Here is a 13771-nt window from a genome sequence, read left to right as displayed (position 1 = left end):
AACACTTAGCTGGCCAGATAAGTCGTTCTGACCGCGAAGCCTAGTAGCTCGACTCAAGCCAGGATCATGAGCAGTTGGTCGCAATCTAGATGGCAGTAAGGATGTGCGGAGAGCCATTGGCGTAAGCCTAAGGGCGGGTTAAGTCACCGACACTCATGGCAGAGTGGTTCTCTAATTTTGCGGCACTGATCATACCAACGACTCCTGAATTGTACCAAAGGTGACTTGTTTGCGACCCTGACGGGGGAAGCAGGGTTTGTGTTTAGGAATACCCCTCCAGCTGGATAGGAATCGATTCGAATTGCCGTCTCTCCCAGATAGTGAGAACTTGACTGAGCAGCGGCAACGTAGATTGACTTAACTTAATGATATAGTTAAATGGAGAATAATGATAATGTTGCCACAGTTTATACCTGCTATGGTTAATAATGTTTGCATCTTACTCAAGTGATTGCTTAGTACATGTGCTAATATAGATGACAGGTTAATGGCTAAAAGTCACTACTAGCTCAGGTTAAGAGTTGATCATTATTACTTATGCTTTGCCGCAAAAAGAAAGTGTCAACCAGATCCACTAAATTAAGCTATGCATGATCCTTGGTGTCTTTTATTTTTTGTTTCTGATAGGTAAGTCTAGCTGAGTACATTCTCATACTCAGGGTTTATTCCCTCTTGTTGCAGATGACCTTCTTTATCAGGGCTTCTGTAAGTACTGTCTCCACCCAGCGGGTGACAAAGACTAGATCACGGGCATGATCTCTGTTTATCTTATCCGAATGCTTTTGTGGGATGTGATCGGCAAGCCGGTACTCATATTTGAACTCGTGTGTGTGAGTTAAACTATTTGCTTCCTCTACTTTACAAGACTTGGGTTATAATAACTATGACTTTGATGTGTTGTAATCTATCTACAAACTGTGTGTGAAATGTTGTAACGTGTGATGTGTTATGTTGAATTACTGTGATCTTGGTTGTATGCAAGTTGGTTTGAAATCCTTCGTGGTTTCAGTGACTACCGGGTTTATATGGGCTCAAGTGCGAGAATTTGATCGTTTCAGCGATCATTTTTGTACTTATGCTCTTATAAATTGGATGGTTCTACGATAGCTGGCATCAAAGCTAGATTCAACACTAAACATGTCATACGGGTATTTAAAAACAAAAGCTTTTGTTATGAAAATGGTTTTCCAACTTATAGTTATATATAGGTGTTTCAAAATCTGAAATTGTATAGTATGCTGGTGATCACATCCCTTGTAGCCCACATAAGGACTTTTAGGTGGCTTATATAATTACTAACTTGGGGGAAAGTGATTGTTTCTATTTCGTCGTCCATGTGGCGTGCTATTGCATGGGTGCCATTCGCTTGAGTGGTAATGTATGGATCAATTGCCTCTACGCCAAGGTAAGTGAGTTGTGAGAGCATGACCGTCCAACTGTCGGTCTAGGGGAGAGTTAGTTGTGGTTACTGGAATATTTACATGTTGCATACATGTACATATGAAGGTACTTAATTATGGGTATATCTATCGGGTAGTTTTGGATACCAAAGTATATATATCCGGGGATATATATATAGAGTATCTTAGCTTACTACTTTCATTGTTAGCATTATATCTTGTTGGGTTGGGCTACAATGAAATTTTCTGCAGGTACGCTAACAACGCACCGTGTAGATCGACTAGTTACCGCTAGTCGAGAGAACGTATGTACGCCACCGTATATTCTGCTAGAACTTAACTTTTCTTAGGTTTGTGAGGACGTACGGAATGAGCATGCATCATATTCACTCATGTCATTCATATTGCAGTACTCCCTCCCTTATAACTTACTTATGCCTACCTTGAAAAATAATCCTCTCACGAGAGTTGCATCCCTTTTGATATAGATGGCCGTGCCCATGTTTGCTCCTCGTAGCAACACCTTTTTGGACCAGTTTGGTATGCCTACCTTGCTCTAGAGGGTGCTAAGCTCAGTTGGGTACCCGAAGGCGCCCCGTTACACATGGGTGTAGACAGTGCCATTTGGAGCTATGCCATGGTACAATGTGACCTTGGTGGTGCCGCAGAACCCCACGAGACCGCTTTGGCGTGGGTGGAGCACCGAGTCTGATGGGCAAAGCCCATGGGAAGCCACGCAAGTTGCTGCTCTTGATGTGCTTATGGACATAGCCTAGAGTTTTGGAGATGAATTGGTGGGTGGACCAGCTGCATCCCTTCCCTGAGTGGCTCCTACAAATGCTGAGGGGACTCAAGAAGCTGGCCAGGCCTTGGTTTGAGGCCATGGTGAACATGTTCAGAGCGACAATGTGGAAATGAGTGCTATGATGGCCGTCTTGAAGCTTTGTCGAGTCAGGCAGGACACCCTCTCTAGAGTATTAGAAGAAGCTGGCAAGGCAATGGCAGCCCAGCGCAAGTTCAGGTTGCATGCCTGCAAGTATCACCGTAGGGTAGAGGCATGTGGGCAAGCTCAGCTGGAGGTAGATGAGATTCGGGGCATTGCAAATTATCGCCTATAGCAGTGGGGGCAAGCAGCACGCGAGAGAGATGAGCTTCATAACCAGCTTATGAACCTCACCATAGAGAGAGATGAGGCAGTACAGGAGTTGGACCGTGTGACCTATCATAGAGATGCAACTCTAGAGTTAGCAGAAGAAAGGTGTCAGGGATGGATCATGGCTAACCACAATGCTTTTCAAAGGGAGAATGTGCTCCAAGAGCAGCTAGAGGAGCTTTAGGTTGAATACCATCACCTGAACAACTGCCTATTTCCTATTCCTCACCCTCCACCAGTTTACCCAAATCTTGGACCTTAAGTGATTGAGGCCGATGAAGAAGACGAGGACGTGCAGATGAATGTCAATGCCACTGAACCTGCAAATGAAGAGGAAGAGGAAGAGGATGACCCTGAAGAAGTCTACGGCATCTCTAATGTGGATAGTGACCACTTCGACTAGTAGTTAGCTAGCAAGTCTCACTAGTTTAAGCTTTTGCTACCATTATGTAATGGACTTGGTACTATGGTAGATGTTGGATGCACCTTTTAATTCGAACATGGCATGTAATGTACCTTAATCCGCTCCCTTCGGGATGCTTATCTTAGTTGGTGGAATTTTAAAACTTGTCATGTTGGAATGCACTGCGAATGGCGCTTGCACCCTATTGATGGTGTGGTGATTGGAGAATGAATTATTGCCTCTGTTTTATTGCATGAATGTTATATTCTCTCCAGTAAATTTAGTTTGGCATAATTACATTGTTTCTCTCCAATGTGCTGATATCACCAATAATTGCTGGTTACGCATTGTTGCAGATGCCTCGTACTCGTGCCACTGGTGCGGCTGGTGATGATGATGATCTTCCACCACCACCACCGCCCACACTAGCGGAATTGATGGCAATACTGGTTGAAGGACAGCGCACTATGGTAAATGCTCTCCGCATGATTGCAAATCATGATGGCCGTGGTGCACGCCAAGGTCCTAAACCAAATTAGTATAGCGACTTCAAAGATTTCCTTGACACTAAACCACCGATCTTCAAGGAGGCTGAGGAGCCCCTCCAAGCTGATGAGTGGTTGAACATTCTTGAGTAGAAATTCCATCTGCTTCGCTTGATAGAGGTGCTGAAGACTAAGTATGCATCTCACCAACTGCATGGGCCAGCTGGTATTTGGTGGAGTCATTATCGGTCCACTATGCCCGCTGATGCCCAAATCACTTGGGATTAGTTCAAGTCTGCTTTTAGGGGAAATTATATTCCTCTTGGTCTCATAGCAATCAAGCACACTAAATTTATGAAGCTAATACAGGGGAACAAGAGCTTGAGTGAATACCTGTAGGCTTTCAATAACCTTGCAAGGTATGCTACTGAGTTTGTTGACATTGATGCCAAGAAGATCGCTAGTTTTAAGCGGGGACTTAGCCCCAAATTGATGAATACTATAGGAAATTGTAAGTGTGCTACCTTTAATGAGTTTGTTAGTGATGCTTTATCTCAAGAAAACAATAATGCTATTTAAGCTGCTTCAAAGAATCTCAAGAGAGCCTATGAGGTGGGTGCCTCATAGTCCAAAGCTCTAGTCACATCTAAGGCTCCATTCCATCCTCTGGCATCAGTTGTTAAGTTCCGCCCACCGCTGAAGAAGAATCCAGGCAAGACTAGATTTCACAAGGCTTTTACAGTTGCTCTTCCAAAGGGCACTACTAGTCAAAGTATCTCCAATGTTCCTCCAAGCAACATGCCATGCTAGAACTACAACAAGCCGGGTCACTAGGCAAGGAAGTGTCCTTATCCCAAGAGGAATAACAACCAAGGTGGCCGACAGGGGTAGGTGAACTACACTAATATTGCTAATATTCCTTCAGGAGAGGTAGTCACTGCTGGTAAGTTTCTAGTTGACCAACACCCTATAGTTGTACTATTTGATTTGGGTACTTCATATTCTTTTATGAGTCCCGCATTTGCATTCAAGTTTAAGTAGAAAATATACACTATTGAGGGTGAGGGTTATTGTATTAGGGCTACCAGTGGTAGTATCCCAACAAAGTTAGTAGTTGGGGGTGTGCAACTAGAGGTTGAGGGACGAAGTTATCAGGTGGATCTGGTAGTTTTACCGGGGCTGGGTATTGATGTGATTTTGGGAATGAATTAGATGAGCAGTCATGGGGTGCTTATTGATACATCGACTAGAGTAGTCATGCTCAGAGACCCTAGTAATCAGGAAGGTTTTCTAGTGCAACTACCTAGGGACATCAATCTCTCTTGTGCGGCAAATGCGGTGCAAGCAAAGGCTATTGTAGATATCCTAGTAGTGTGTGATTTTCTAGATGTTTTTCCTGATGATTTGCCCAGATTGCCCCCAAATTAGGATGTGGAGTTCAAGATAGAGTTGCTACCTGGTACAACGCCCATATCTAGAAGACCTTATAGAATGCCTCCCAATGAACTAGCCGAACTTAAGACCCAGTTGAATAAACTTCTAAAGAAAGGCCTTATCCATCCTAGTTCATCTCCGTGGGGGTGTCCGACTATTTTTGTGAAGAAGAAGGATCAATCACCGTGCATGTGTATAGATTATAGGCCTTTGAATGAAGTCACAATCAAGAATAAGTACCCTCTGCCACGCATAGATATCTTATTTGATCAGTTGTCTAAAGCAAAAGTCTTTTCCAAGATTGATTTGAGATCTGGTTATCATGAAATCAAAATCCAACCTGAGGATATTCCAAAAACTGCCTTCTCTACAAGATACGGTCTTTATGAGTATCTTGTTATGTCTTTTGGATTGACCAATGCCCCTGCACACTTCATGTATTTGATGAATTCGGTGTTTATGCCCGAGTTGGACAAATTCGTTGTGGTATTTATAGATGATTTCTTGGTCTATTCTAGGAATGAAGAAGATCATGTTGAACATTTGTGAGTGGTTCTCACTCGATTGCGTGAACACAAGCTTTATGCAAAGTTCAGCAAGTGAGAATTCTAGCTTCATGAGGTACCTTTTCTTGGACACGTGTTGTCCGATGGTGGAATTATGGTGGATCCCACCAAGGTGCAAGAAGTGTTGGACTAGAAGGCTCCAATCTCGATGCACGAGGTTTGGAGTTTTCTGGGGTTGGCTAGTTATTATCATCGCTTCGTCCCGGATTTCTCTAAAATAGCCAAACCTATGTCTCGGTTGCTGCAAAAAGATACGAGGTTTGTCTGGACTTCCGAGTGTGATGCGATGTTTCACACCCTACGAACCCTTCTAACTTCGGCTCTAGTTTTGGCACAACCGGACATCGAGAAACCTTTTGATGTGTTTTGTGATGCATCCAGCACAAGTTTAGGAGGTGTTCTTATGCATGAAGGATGAGTCATTGCTTATACCTCTCGCCAACTTCAGAAGCATGAGGTGAATTATCCTACGCATGACTTAGAACTCGCTGTAGTTGTTCATGCTTTGAAGGTCTGGAGACATTATTTGCTTAGCAATGTGTGCCACATCTACACTGAACATAAAAGTCTTAAGTACATCTTCACTCAACCTGAGTTGAATATGCGTTAGAGAAGATGGCTCGAGTTGATCAAGGATTATAACCTCCAAGTGCACTATCATCCTGGCAAGGCAAATGTCATTGCGGATGCCTTAAGCAGGAAATCTCATTGCCACTCTTTGATTGAAAGTGACCTCCATTTGTCAAAACTCCTACATCCTGCAGTCCTTCACAACATCACTATCAGTTGTACTCTACAGAGTCGAATTATTGAGCTACAGAAGACAGATCTAGGTGTGTGCCACATCAAGCGCAAGATGAAAGAGCAAGAAACCAAGCATTTTCGGGTAGATGAAAATGATGTGTTATGGTTCAAGGATAGGTTAGTGGTCCCAAAGGATAGAGAGATTAGAAATCAAATCATATCTGAAGCACATTCCTCTAAATTATCTATTCATCCTGGTAGTAACAAAATGTATCATGATTTGAAGCCTCGCTTTTGGTGGACCAAGATGAAGAAAGAGATAGCCGCTCATGTGGCTAGGTGTGACACTTGTTGTTGGGTTAAAGCTGTGCACATAAAAGCTGGATTGCTTTAGCCACTCTCTATTCTAGGTTGGAAATGGGAGGAGATAAGTATGGATTTTTTTGTTGGACTCCCTACTACTCAGAGGAATTTTAACTCTATTTGGGTGATTGTAGACCGTCTGACCAAGTCTGCACACTTCATTCCTATTCATGTAGATTTCCGTCCAACTGACTATGCTGAGTTGTATGTCAATCAGATAGTCTGACTTCATAGGGTACCTCGCACTATTGTCTCTGATAGAGGACCATAGTTCACTGCTCACTGTTGGGAGCACTTACACGCAAACTGAGCGAGTGAACCAAATCTTAGAAGATATGTTGAGAGCATGTGTCATCTCATCTAAGGGTTCATGGGAAAAATGGTTGCCCCTAGCAGAATTCTCTTATAATAATAGTTATCAAGAGAGTATCAAGATGGCACCGTTTGAAGCTTTGTACGGCCGGAAGTGTAGAACCCTGTCGAATTGGGTTGAAGCCGGTGAAAGGAGATATTATGGAGTTGATTTTGTTCAAGAAGCTGAAGAACAAGTCTGTACTATCCAAACCCATATGGCCACAACTCAAGCTAGGTAGAAAAGTTATGCTAATCGACGTAGAAAACCTATCAAGTTCGAAGTTGGAGACTTCGTTTATCTAAAAGTCTCACCCATGAAGAGTGTCTAACGATTTGGTGTGAAGCGAAAGCTTGCGCCGAGATATGTCGGTCCGTTTCAAATCATTGGACAAAGTGGTAAGGTAGCATACAAAATCTAATTACCTCCTGAGATGAGTGCTATCTTCAATGTCTTTCACGTATCTCAGTTGAAGAAATGTCTTCGCATCCCTGAAGAGAGAGTTCCACTGGGGGATATCAAGTTAGAATCTGATTTGACTTTGAAGAAAAATCGGTCTGAGTAATTGACACTCATGAGCGAGTGACTCAGAGCTGGGTGGTCAAGTTTTACAAGGTCATGTGGAGTAATCAGGGTAGTGAACATGATGCAACTTGGGAAAGAGAAGATTATTTGAGGGAAGGTTATAAGGAATTATATCAACAATGGTACGCTTGTCAAATCTCTTGATGAGATTTTTATAAGGGGGGAGGGCTGTAACACTCCAGGTGTTTGGCTTCCACATTTGCACTAGCATTTCATAAACATGAGCATCATTCATCCATTCATGAGCTTGGATTGTTGAAACATGCTTTTGAAACATTGCAACATATTGTTCTATTCCATGTGTGTTTGTTTTATGAAATGAATAGTGTGCAACATGTGCAACTCACTCTTGAAACATGTCACATACTTTAGTAACATGGTTAGTTAGTACTATGCAACAAACTCATGAAACATATGAAATATGGCTTTGAAACAAAAGTAACATCTCACTTGTTCTTCCTTGTTTCAACACATGTGATGCTTGATTTTTGTGTGATCAATGTGTGGTGTGGCTAATTATCCTCTTAAACAACTTAGTTACACTTAGAATGTCATTAGGAACAATGTTCATGTTGACCATATTGCCTAATTATGTTTCCTAGTAATAGTTTGACTAGTGTTGACCCCTAGAGCTCTTTTATTTTACTGTTTAAAAAGTGCAGCTTAGATTGTTTGCATGGCTGTGCACCCTTAAGCAAAGTTGTAGGAAATTTTATAAGGAACAAAAGTTATTTTATGACCATCTCATGAAAATGTGCAGAACATGCTCAAAATGGGATCACAACACGAAATTTACCCCTAATTTCAGAGACAATTTTTGTAAGTGTGGATTGCATTTACAGTTTGTTGGAGCTGACTTTGGCTTGATTTTACTCATGATTCTTTGAGAATTAGACTATGATCTTTTAATAGGAATTGTAGCTGGTATGTAGGTGTATAGCTTTGGTTTAGATTGTTTTCGCTAATGATCAACGGATTAGGAGTTTTATCGTCGCCAAAACTCGCTGTCAGTCGGCTGAATGACTCTCTGATGGCGCGCTACAGTGCCGACCGTCGTTAGGCTTTGAACGCTGCGTAGCGCCATGCATCATCGCCGGCCTGATTGGCTAGGCCACGTTGGGCCGCTGTAGGACTTCACTCGCCTGCGCTCGCCCGTGACCTCTCGGCATTTGCATTTCATCGCCCGACCTTTTCCTTCACCTCCTCCGCTCACCGCCGTCGCCATTTGCTCCGCCGAGCTCACGCAAGCTCGCCGCTACACCACAGCCAACACCATCCCAACCATAGCTCCGCTAGCGCCTCATGGACCTCGTAGACATTTTCTCTGAGCCAACCAAGCTCTAGGTAAGTGGCTTTTAATGAATCCGCCCCGGCCAAAGCTCACCGGAGCGCCGCTACGCTCGCGGTCTACCATGGCCAGCATAGCATGGCACCTCTCCCCCTTCCCTAGCTCTCGTCTCGTATTCCACATCACATGTTGATGCTCTGGTGATGACGCTACTGACAATGCCGGTCCAGCCAAGCTCGGAACATGGCTGCGCACTGCCGCGCCATGGCCGCCGTTGGTGACCTCACGCGGCCACGCTCGACCATTTCACCGCAGCCGGTAGCAGTAGCATAGGGAGGTCCACCATGGTCCTAGGAAGCCGATGTGCGCCTTCTCTGGGCATCTAGCACCGGGGTTCGTCGGAGCACCACCGTGCGCCATGGCCGACGCACCTAGAGGTCGGTAGGGTTTAGGTTTAGGAGGTCAATCGATGCGGGAGGTCTAGGCGGACATGGTGGTACCCTCCTCATCGCCAAAGATGCCTCCATCGGCGAGCTAGCGCTGATCCCATGCCGTCCCGCACCGTGCTCTATTTTTGTTTCGCTGACAAGCGGGCCCCGATTGTCAGTGACTTAGGGTTAGAAAGATAGTTCAAATATTTCAGATTTGAATGCTGTTTTGTAAAATTTATATCTCCAGTTGAGTGAATCCAAATTGGGTGGTTCCAATTTTGTTAGCATCTTGGTGAAGTGTAGTATTTAGGAAAAATATAATATTAGCACTTGTATTAGAGTTTCTGTAAGAATTAAATTGAAACTTGAAATGTATTTTTAAATAATGCAAACTTGTTTAATTTATATCTAGAGTTCCTGTGCTCCAAAAATTATGAAATTTATATGGTGAGATTTTCTTGATGAGTATAAGCTCTGGTAAAAAAATGAGAGTCAGTGCATGAATAGTTTTTGAGTTATAGATTTTCCTTTTATAATTAGGTGATCCTTGTGTGAATTGTTATAAATTATCTATGAATCCAATGCTCATGAAATTTATTGGAGGTTGTCCTAGTACCTTAAGGATGCTAAGAAAAATATAAAATCTATTGCTTGACACTTTTCACTAGGGTTTCCTATTTATATTATTTTAAGACCTACTGGCTTGTCATTTTTGTGTAGTATGTTATACTTGTTCAAATGATGTGAACTTTTTACAGTAGCCTACTTGGAGCATGTAGTACCTACTGTAATGTTTTATATTAAATGGTATATTTTTCGTATATGTTTATTATTCCTCTTAAATAATTAGATAAATTAAGAAAAACATTAAAAGAAATGAATTGGTGATGAACACCTTACCTTCTGGTGTTCTTTTGATATGTGTGATGAGTTAGTAAAGTTGGTTTTGTCTATTTATATGTTTGCCACATAAGTTAATAATTATTTTCTTGCATTATGTCTTTCTAGACAGTTATGGGAACTTTGCAAAGTTCACTATGATAATTCGGTTTTCTAGGAAAGTGGTGAATACAAAAGTTGTAGATAACTTATGTATCTAGCTCTTGTTAAAATTTGGTGGCATTTGGCCCAGTAGTTTAGGAGTTACAGTCGTTTAAAGTTGGATCACAGTTTTGCTTGCTCTCTGTCTTATTTGGACCTGATTATGTGGTTATGTAAATTTGACCTAGTAAAGGTTGGAATCATGCCTTGAGGTCTGAAAATGAATTGTAGGCAATTTCATAAGCTTTCCAAATTGTCTTGTTGCCTGTTATTTTGATTTGTAGATCTTCAGTTATGATCAGTTTACTGTACCGCTGTATAGTCCCTATTTTGCTAAAATACGAATGTTTGTGTGTATGCTTTGTTGCAATGTTCTTGTTGATTGATTAGGTGCTAGCCTAACTTGAGAACATGCTTAGGTGAAGGTACTAGGTCCTTAACTGAAGATGAGCAATTGTACATTAGGTTGTATAAACTTGGTAAGTTAAAGTGATTTGAATAGAGCTTAAGTTAGAATATGCGGACTGCAGTAAACATGTGCATTCCTCGGGCATCCCTAACTTCATTCATGTGCATCCATAATATTTGTCTTGCGCATACATACAATAGGTGTGCCGGAGGGAGTGATGCTTCTAGAGTTCGAGGGAGCGAGCCTAGAGGAGGAGCCCGAGATTCAGGCAGTTGATGAAGCAGCCGCCGAGGAGGAGTTGCCCGAGTGCCCTGACCACCACCCATCCTCTTTCCTAAAAGGCAAGCCCCGGAGCATATTAAGTCTCCCATGTTTTTACAAATATCTTGAGTATCCTTTATTGTTGTTGATGCATTAAGTATAGGAATTAGTTGGAACCAATTGTTGCATTATATATCTATCCTTGTCTAGATATCACACTTGAATCCTAATTAAGTTCAGGAATGGGTTAAATGCTTAGGCATGCTTAGTGTGGTAGAAGTCGGGTGATTTCCTATCACCTATGAGCTTTAGGATGAGGTGGGTCACAATTGGCTATATTTGCTATCGTGGAAAAGAACCATGTTAATAATAAATTAAGACCGGACGGAGTTTATGTAGGTTTGGACATAGTGACTCCGTTTGTGTCGTTTAAGGACTGATACGCTGTACATCCTCATGTCATGTTGAACGCAGCCTAACACTTAGCTAGCTGGATAAGTCATTCCGACCATAGAGCCTAGTAGCTCGACTCAAGCTAGGATCACGAGCAGTTGGTCGCAATCTGGATGGCAGTAAGGATGTGTGAAGAGCCATTGGTGTAAGCCCAAGGGTAGGTTAAGTCACCGAGCACTCATGGCAGAGTGGTTCTCTGATTTTGCGACACTGATCGTACCCGCAACTCCTGAATTGTACCAAAGGTGACTTGTTTGTGACCCTAACGGGGGAAGCATGGTTTGTGTTTTGGAATACCCCTCCGGCTGGATAGGAATCGATTCGAATCGCCGTCTCTCCCAGATAGTGAGAACTTGACTGAGCAACGACAACATAGATTCACTTAATTTAACGATATAGTTAAATGGAGAATGATGATAATGTTGCCACAGTTTATACCTACAATGGTTAATAATGTTTGCATCTTACTCAAGTGATTTCTTAGTATAGGTGCTAATATAGATGACATGTTAATGGCTAAAAGTCACTACTAGCTCAGGTTAAGAGTTGATCATTGTTACTTATGCTTTTCCGCAAAAAGAAAGTGTCAGCTAGATCCACTAAATTAAGCTATGCATGATCCTTGGTGTCTTTTATTTTTGGTTTTCAATGGGTAAGTCTAGCTGAGTACATTCTCGTACTCAGGGTTTATTTCCTCTTGTTGCAGATGACCTTCTTTATCAGGGCTTCTGTAAGTACTGTCTTCACCCGACAGGTGACAAAGACTAGATCACGGGCATGATCTCTGTTTATCTTATCCGAATGCTTTTGTGGGATGTGATTGGCAAGCCGATACTTGTATTTGAACTCATGTGTGTGAGTTAAACTATTTGCTTCTGCTACTTTACAAGACTTGGGTTGTAATAACTATGACTCTGATGTGTTGTAATCTATCTACAAACTATGTGTGAAATGTTGTAACGTGTGATGTGTTATGTTGAATTACTATGATCTTGGTTGTATGCAAGTTGGTTTGAAATCCTTCGTGGTTTCAGTTGACTACTAGGTTTATATGGGCTCAAGTGCGAGAATTTGATCGTTTCGGCGATCGTTTTTGTACTTGTGCTCTTATAAATTGGACGGTTCTACAACATAGCGGAAGCAAAGTAGTTAGAAACCCTCACACACACTTTGTTCAAATACAAGCCAGTTCCATAGTCATATCTAGCAAAAGCATCATGATAAGATAACATAGGAGATCATGCCCATGATCTAGTCTTCATCACCAGCAAGGTGGAGACAATACTTGCAGTAACTGTTATAAAGCACGTCATCTGCAACAAGTGGGAATAAACCCTAAGTACGAGAATGTACTCAGGTAGACTTACCCATCGCAAACCAAAAATAAATGACACCAAGGAGTATGCAAGGCTTTATCAGTGGATCTCGCTTGACAACCATTTTGTATAAAAGCTTTAGTGACACAAGAGCATAATTTAAATTTTTAGTTAAGCAACCAGTTACTAACATTAAACCTATCATCTAGATTAGCACCTATACTAAAGCAAGCACTTGATTAGGATCCACACATTAGTAACAATATCCGGTGTAACATTGTAACATCATCATCATTCTAACCATCAAGTTCAATTGGGTTTTTCTACGTTGCTGCTGCTCAATCAAGTTCTTGCTATCTAGGAGAGACGACGACTTGAATCGATTCCTACCTAGCTAGGGAATTATTCCTAACACACACCCAAGCAACATGATTAGGGGTCGCCTCGGGTCACCTTTGGTACAACTCAGGAACTAAATTCATGGGCTCGAGTAGCTCCACACTATCAGGGAGTCCACTCTGCCAGGACATCAATCTGCACTCGGACTTACACCAATGGCTCTTCGCACATCCTTACTACCACTAGAGTGCGCACTTTCACTTCTTGGCTTTTGGCCTGAGTTGAGCTACTCGGCTTTGCGGTCGGAATAAGTTATCTAGCCAACTAAGTGATAGACAAGTGTTCAACATGACATGAGGATGTACAGCGAATTGGTCCTTAACCGACACAGATGGTGATAGATCCACACCCAAGACCTCCATGCCTTGTTTCTTCTCTATCGACATCCCGCCCGGTCTCCATTCATTATTAACACATGGTTATTTCCACGATAGCAAATATAGCCAACCGTGACCAGATATCATCCTATCTTGTAGGTGACAAGAAATCACCTGACTTTACCGGTCTGAGCATGGCTAAGCATTGATTCGCTCTGTAACACCCCAGGTGTTTGCCACCAGTTAAGCAATGGGTTTGAGCTCAAACATGACATATTAAGTGATGATGAAAATGTCAAGGTTAAACCTATGGAAATGAGCCCCAACCTAAACTTGGATATTACACCCTTGCTTTACATATAGGCCCTTTT

General features: G+C 42.2%; 1 pseudogene; it reads left to right on the top strand.

Moving 5' to 3' along the window:
• LOC136523881 (uncharacterized) overlaps positions 1–13771 on the top strand; it is a 64470-nt pseudogene that overhangs the window by 19490 nt on the left and 31209 nt on the right.

This window comes from Miscanthus floridulus, chromosome 18 (assembly GCF_019320115.1).
Source record: "Miscanthus floridulus cultivar M001 chromosome 18, ASM1932011v1, whole genome shotgun sequence".
NCBI classification, from domain to species: Eukaryota; Viridiplantae; Streptophyta; class Magnoliopsida; order Poales; family Poaceae; genus Miscanthus; species Miscanthus floridulus.
Note: the sequence above shows the minus strand (reverse complement) of the source record. Positions and strands in the feature narration are given on the sequence as shown.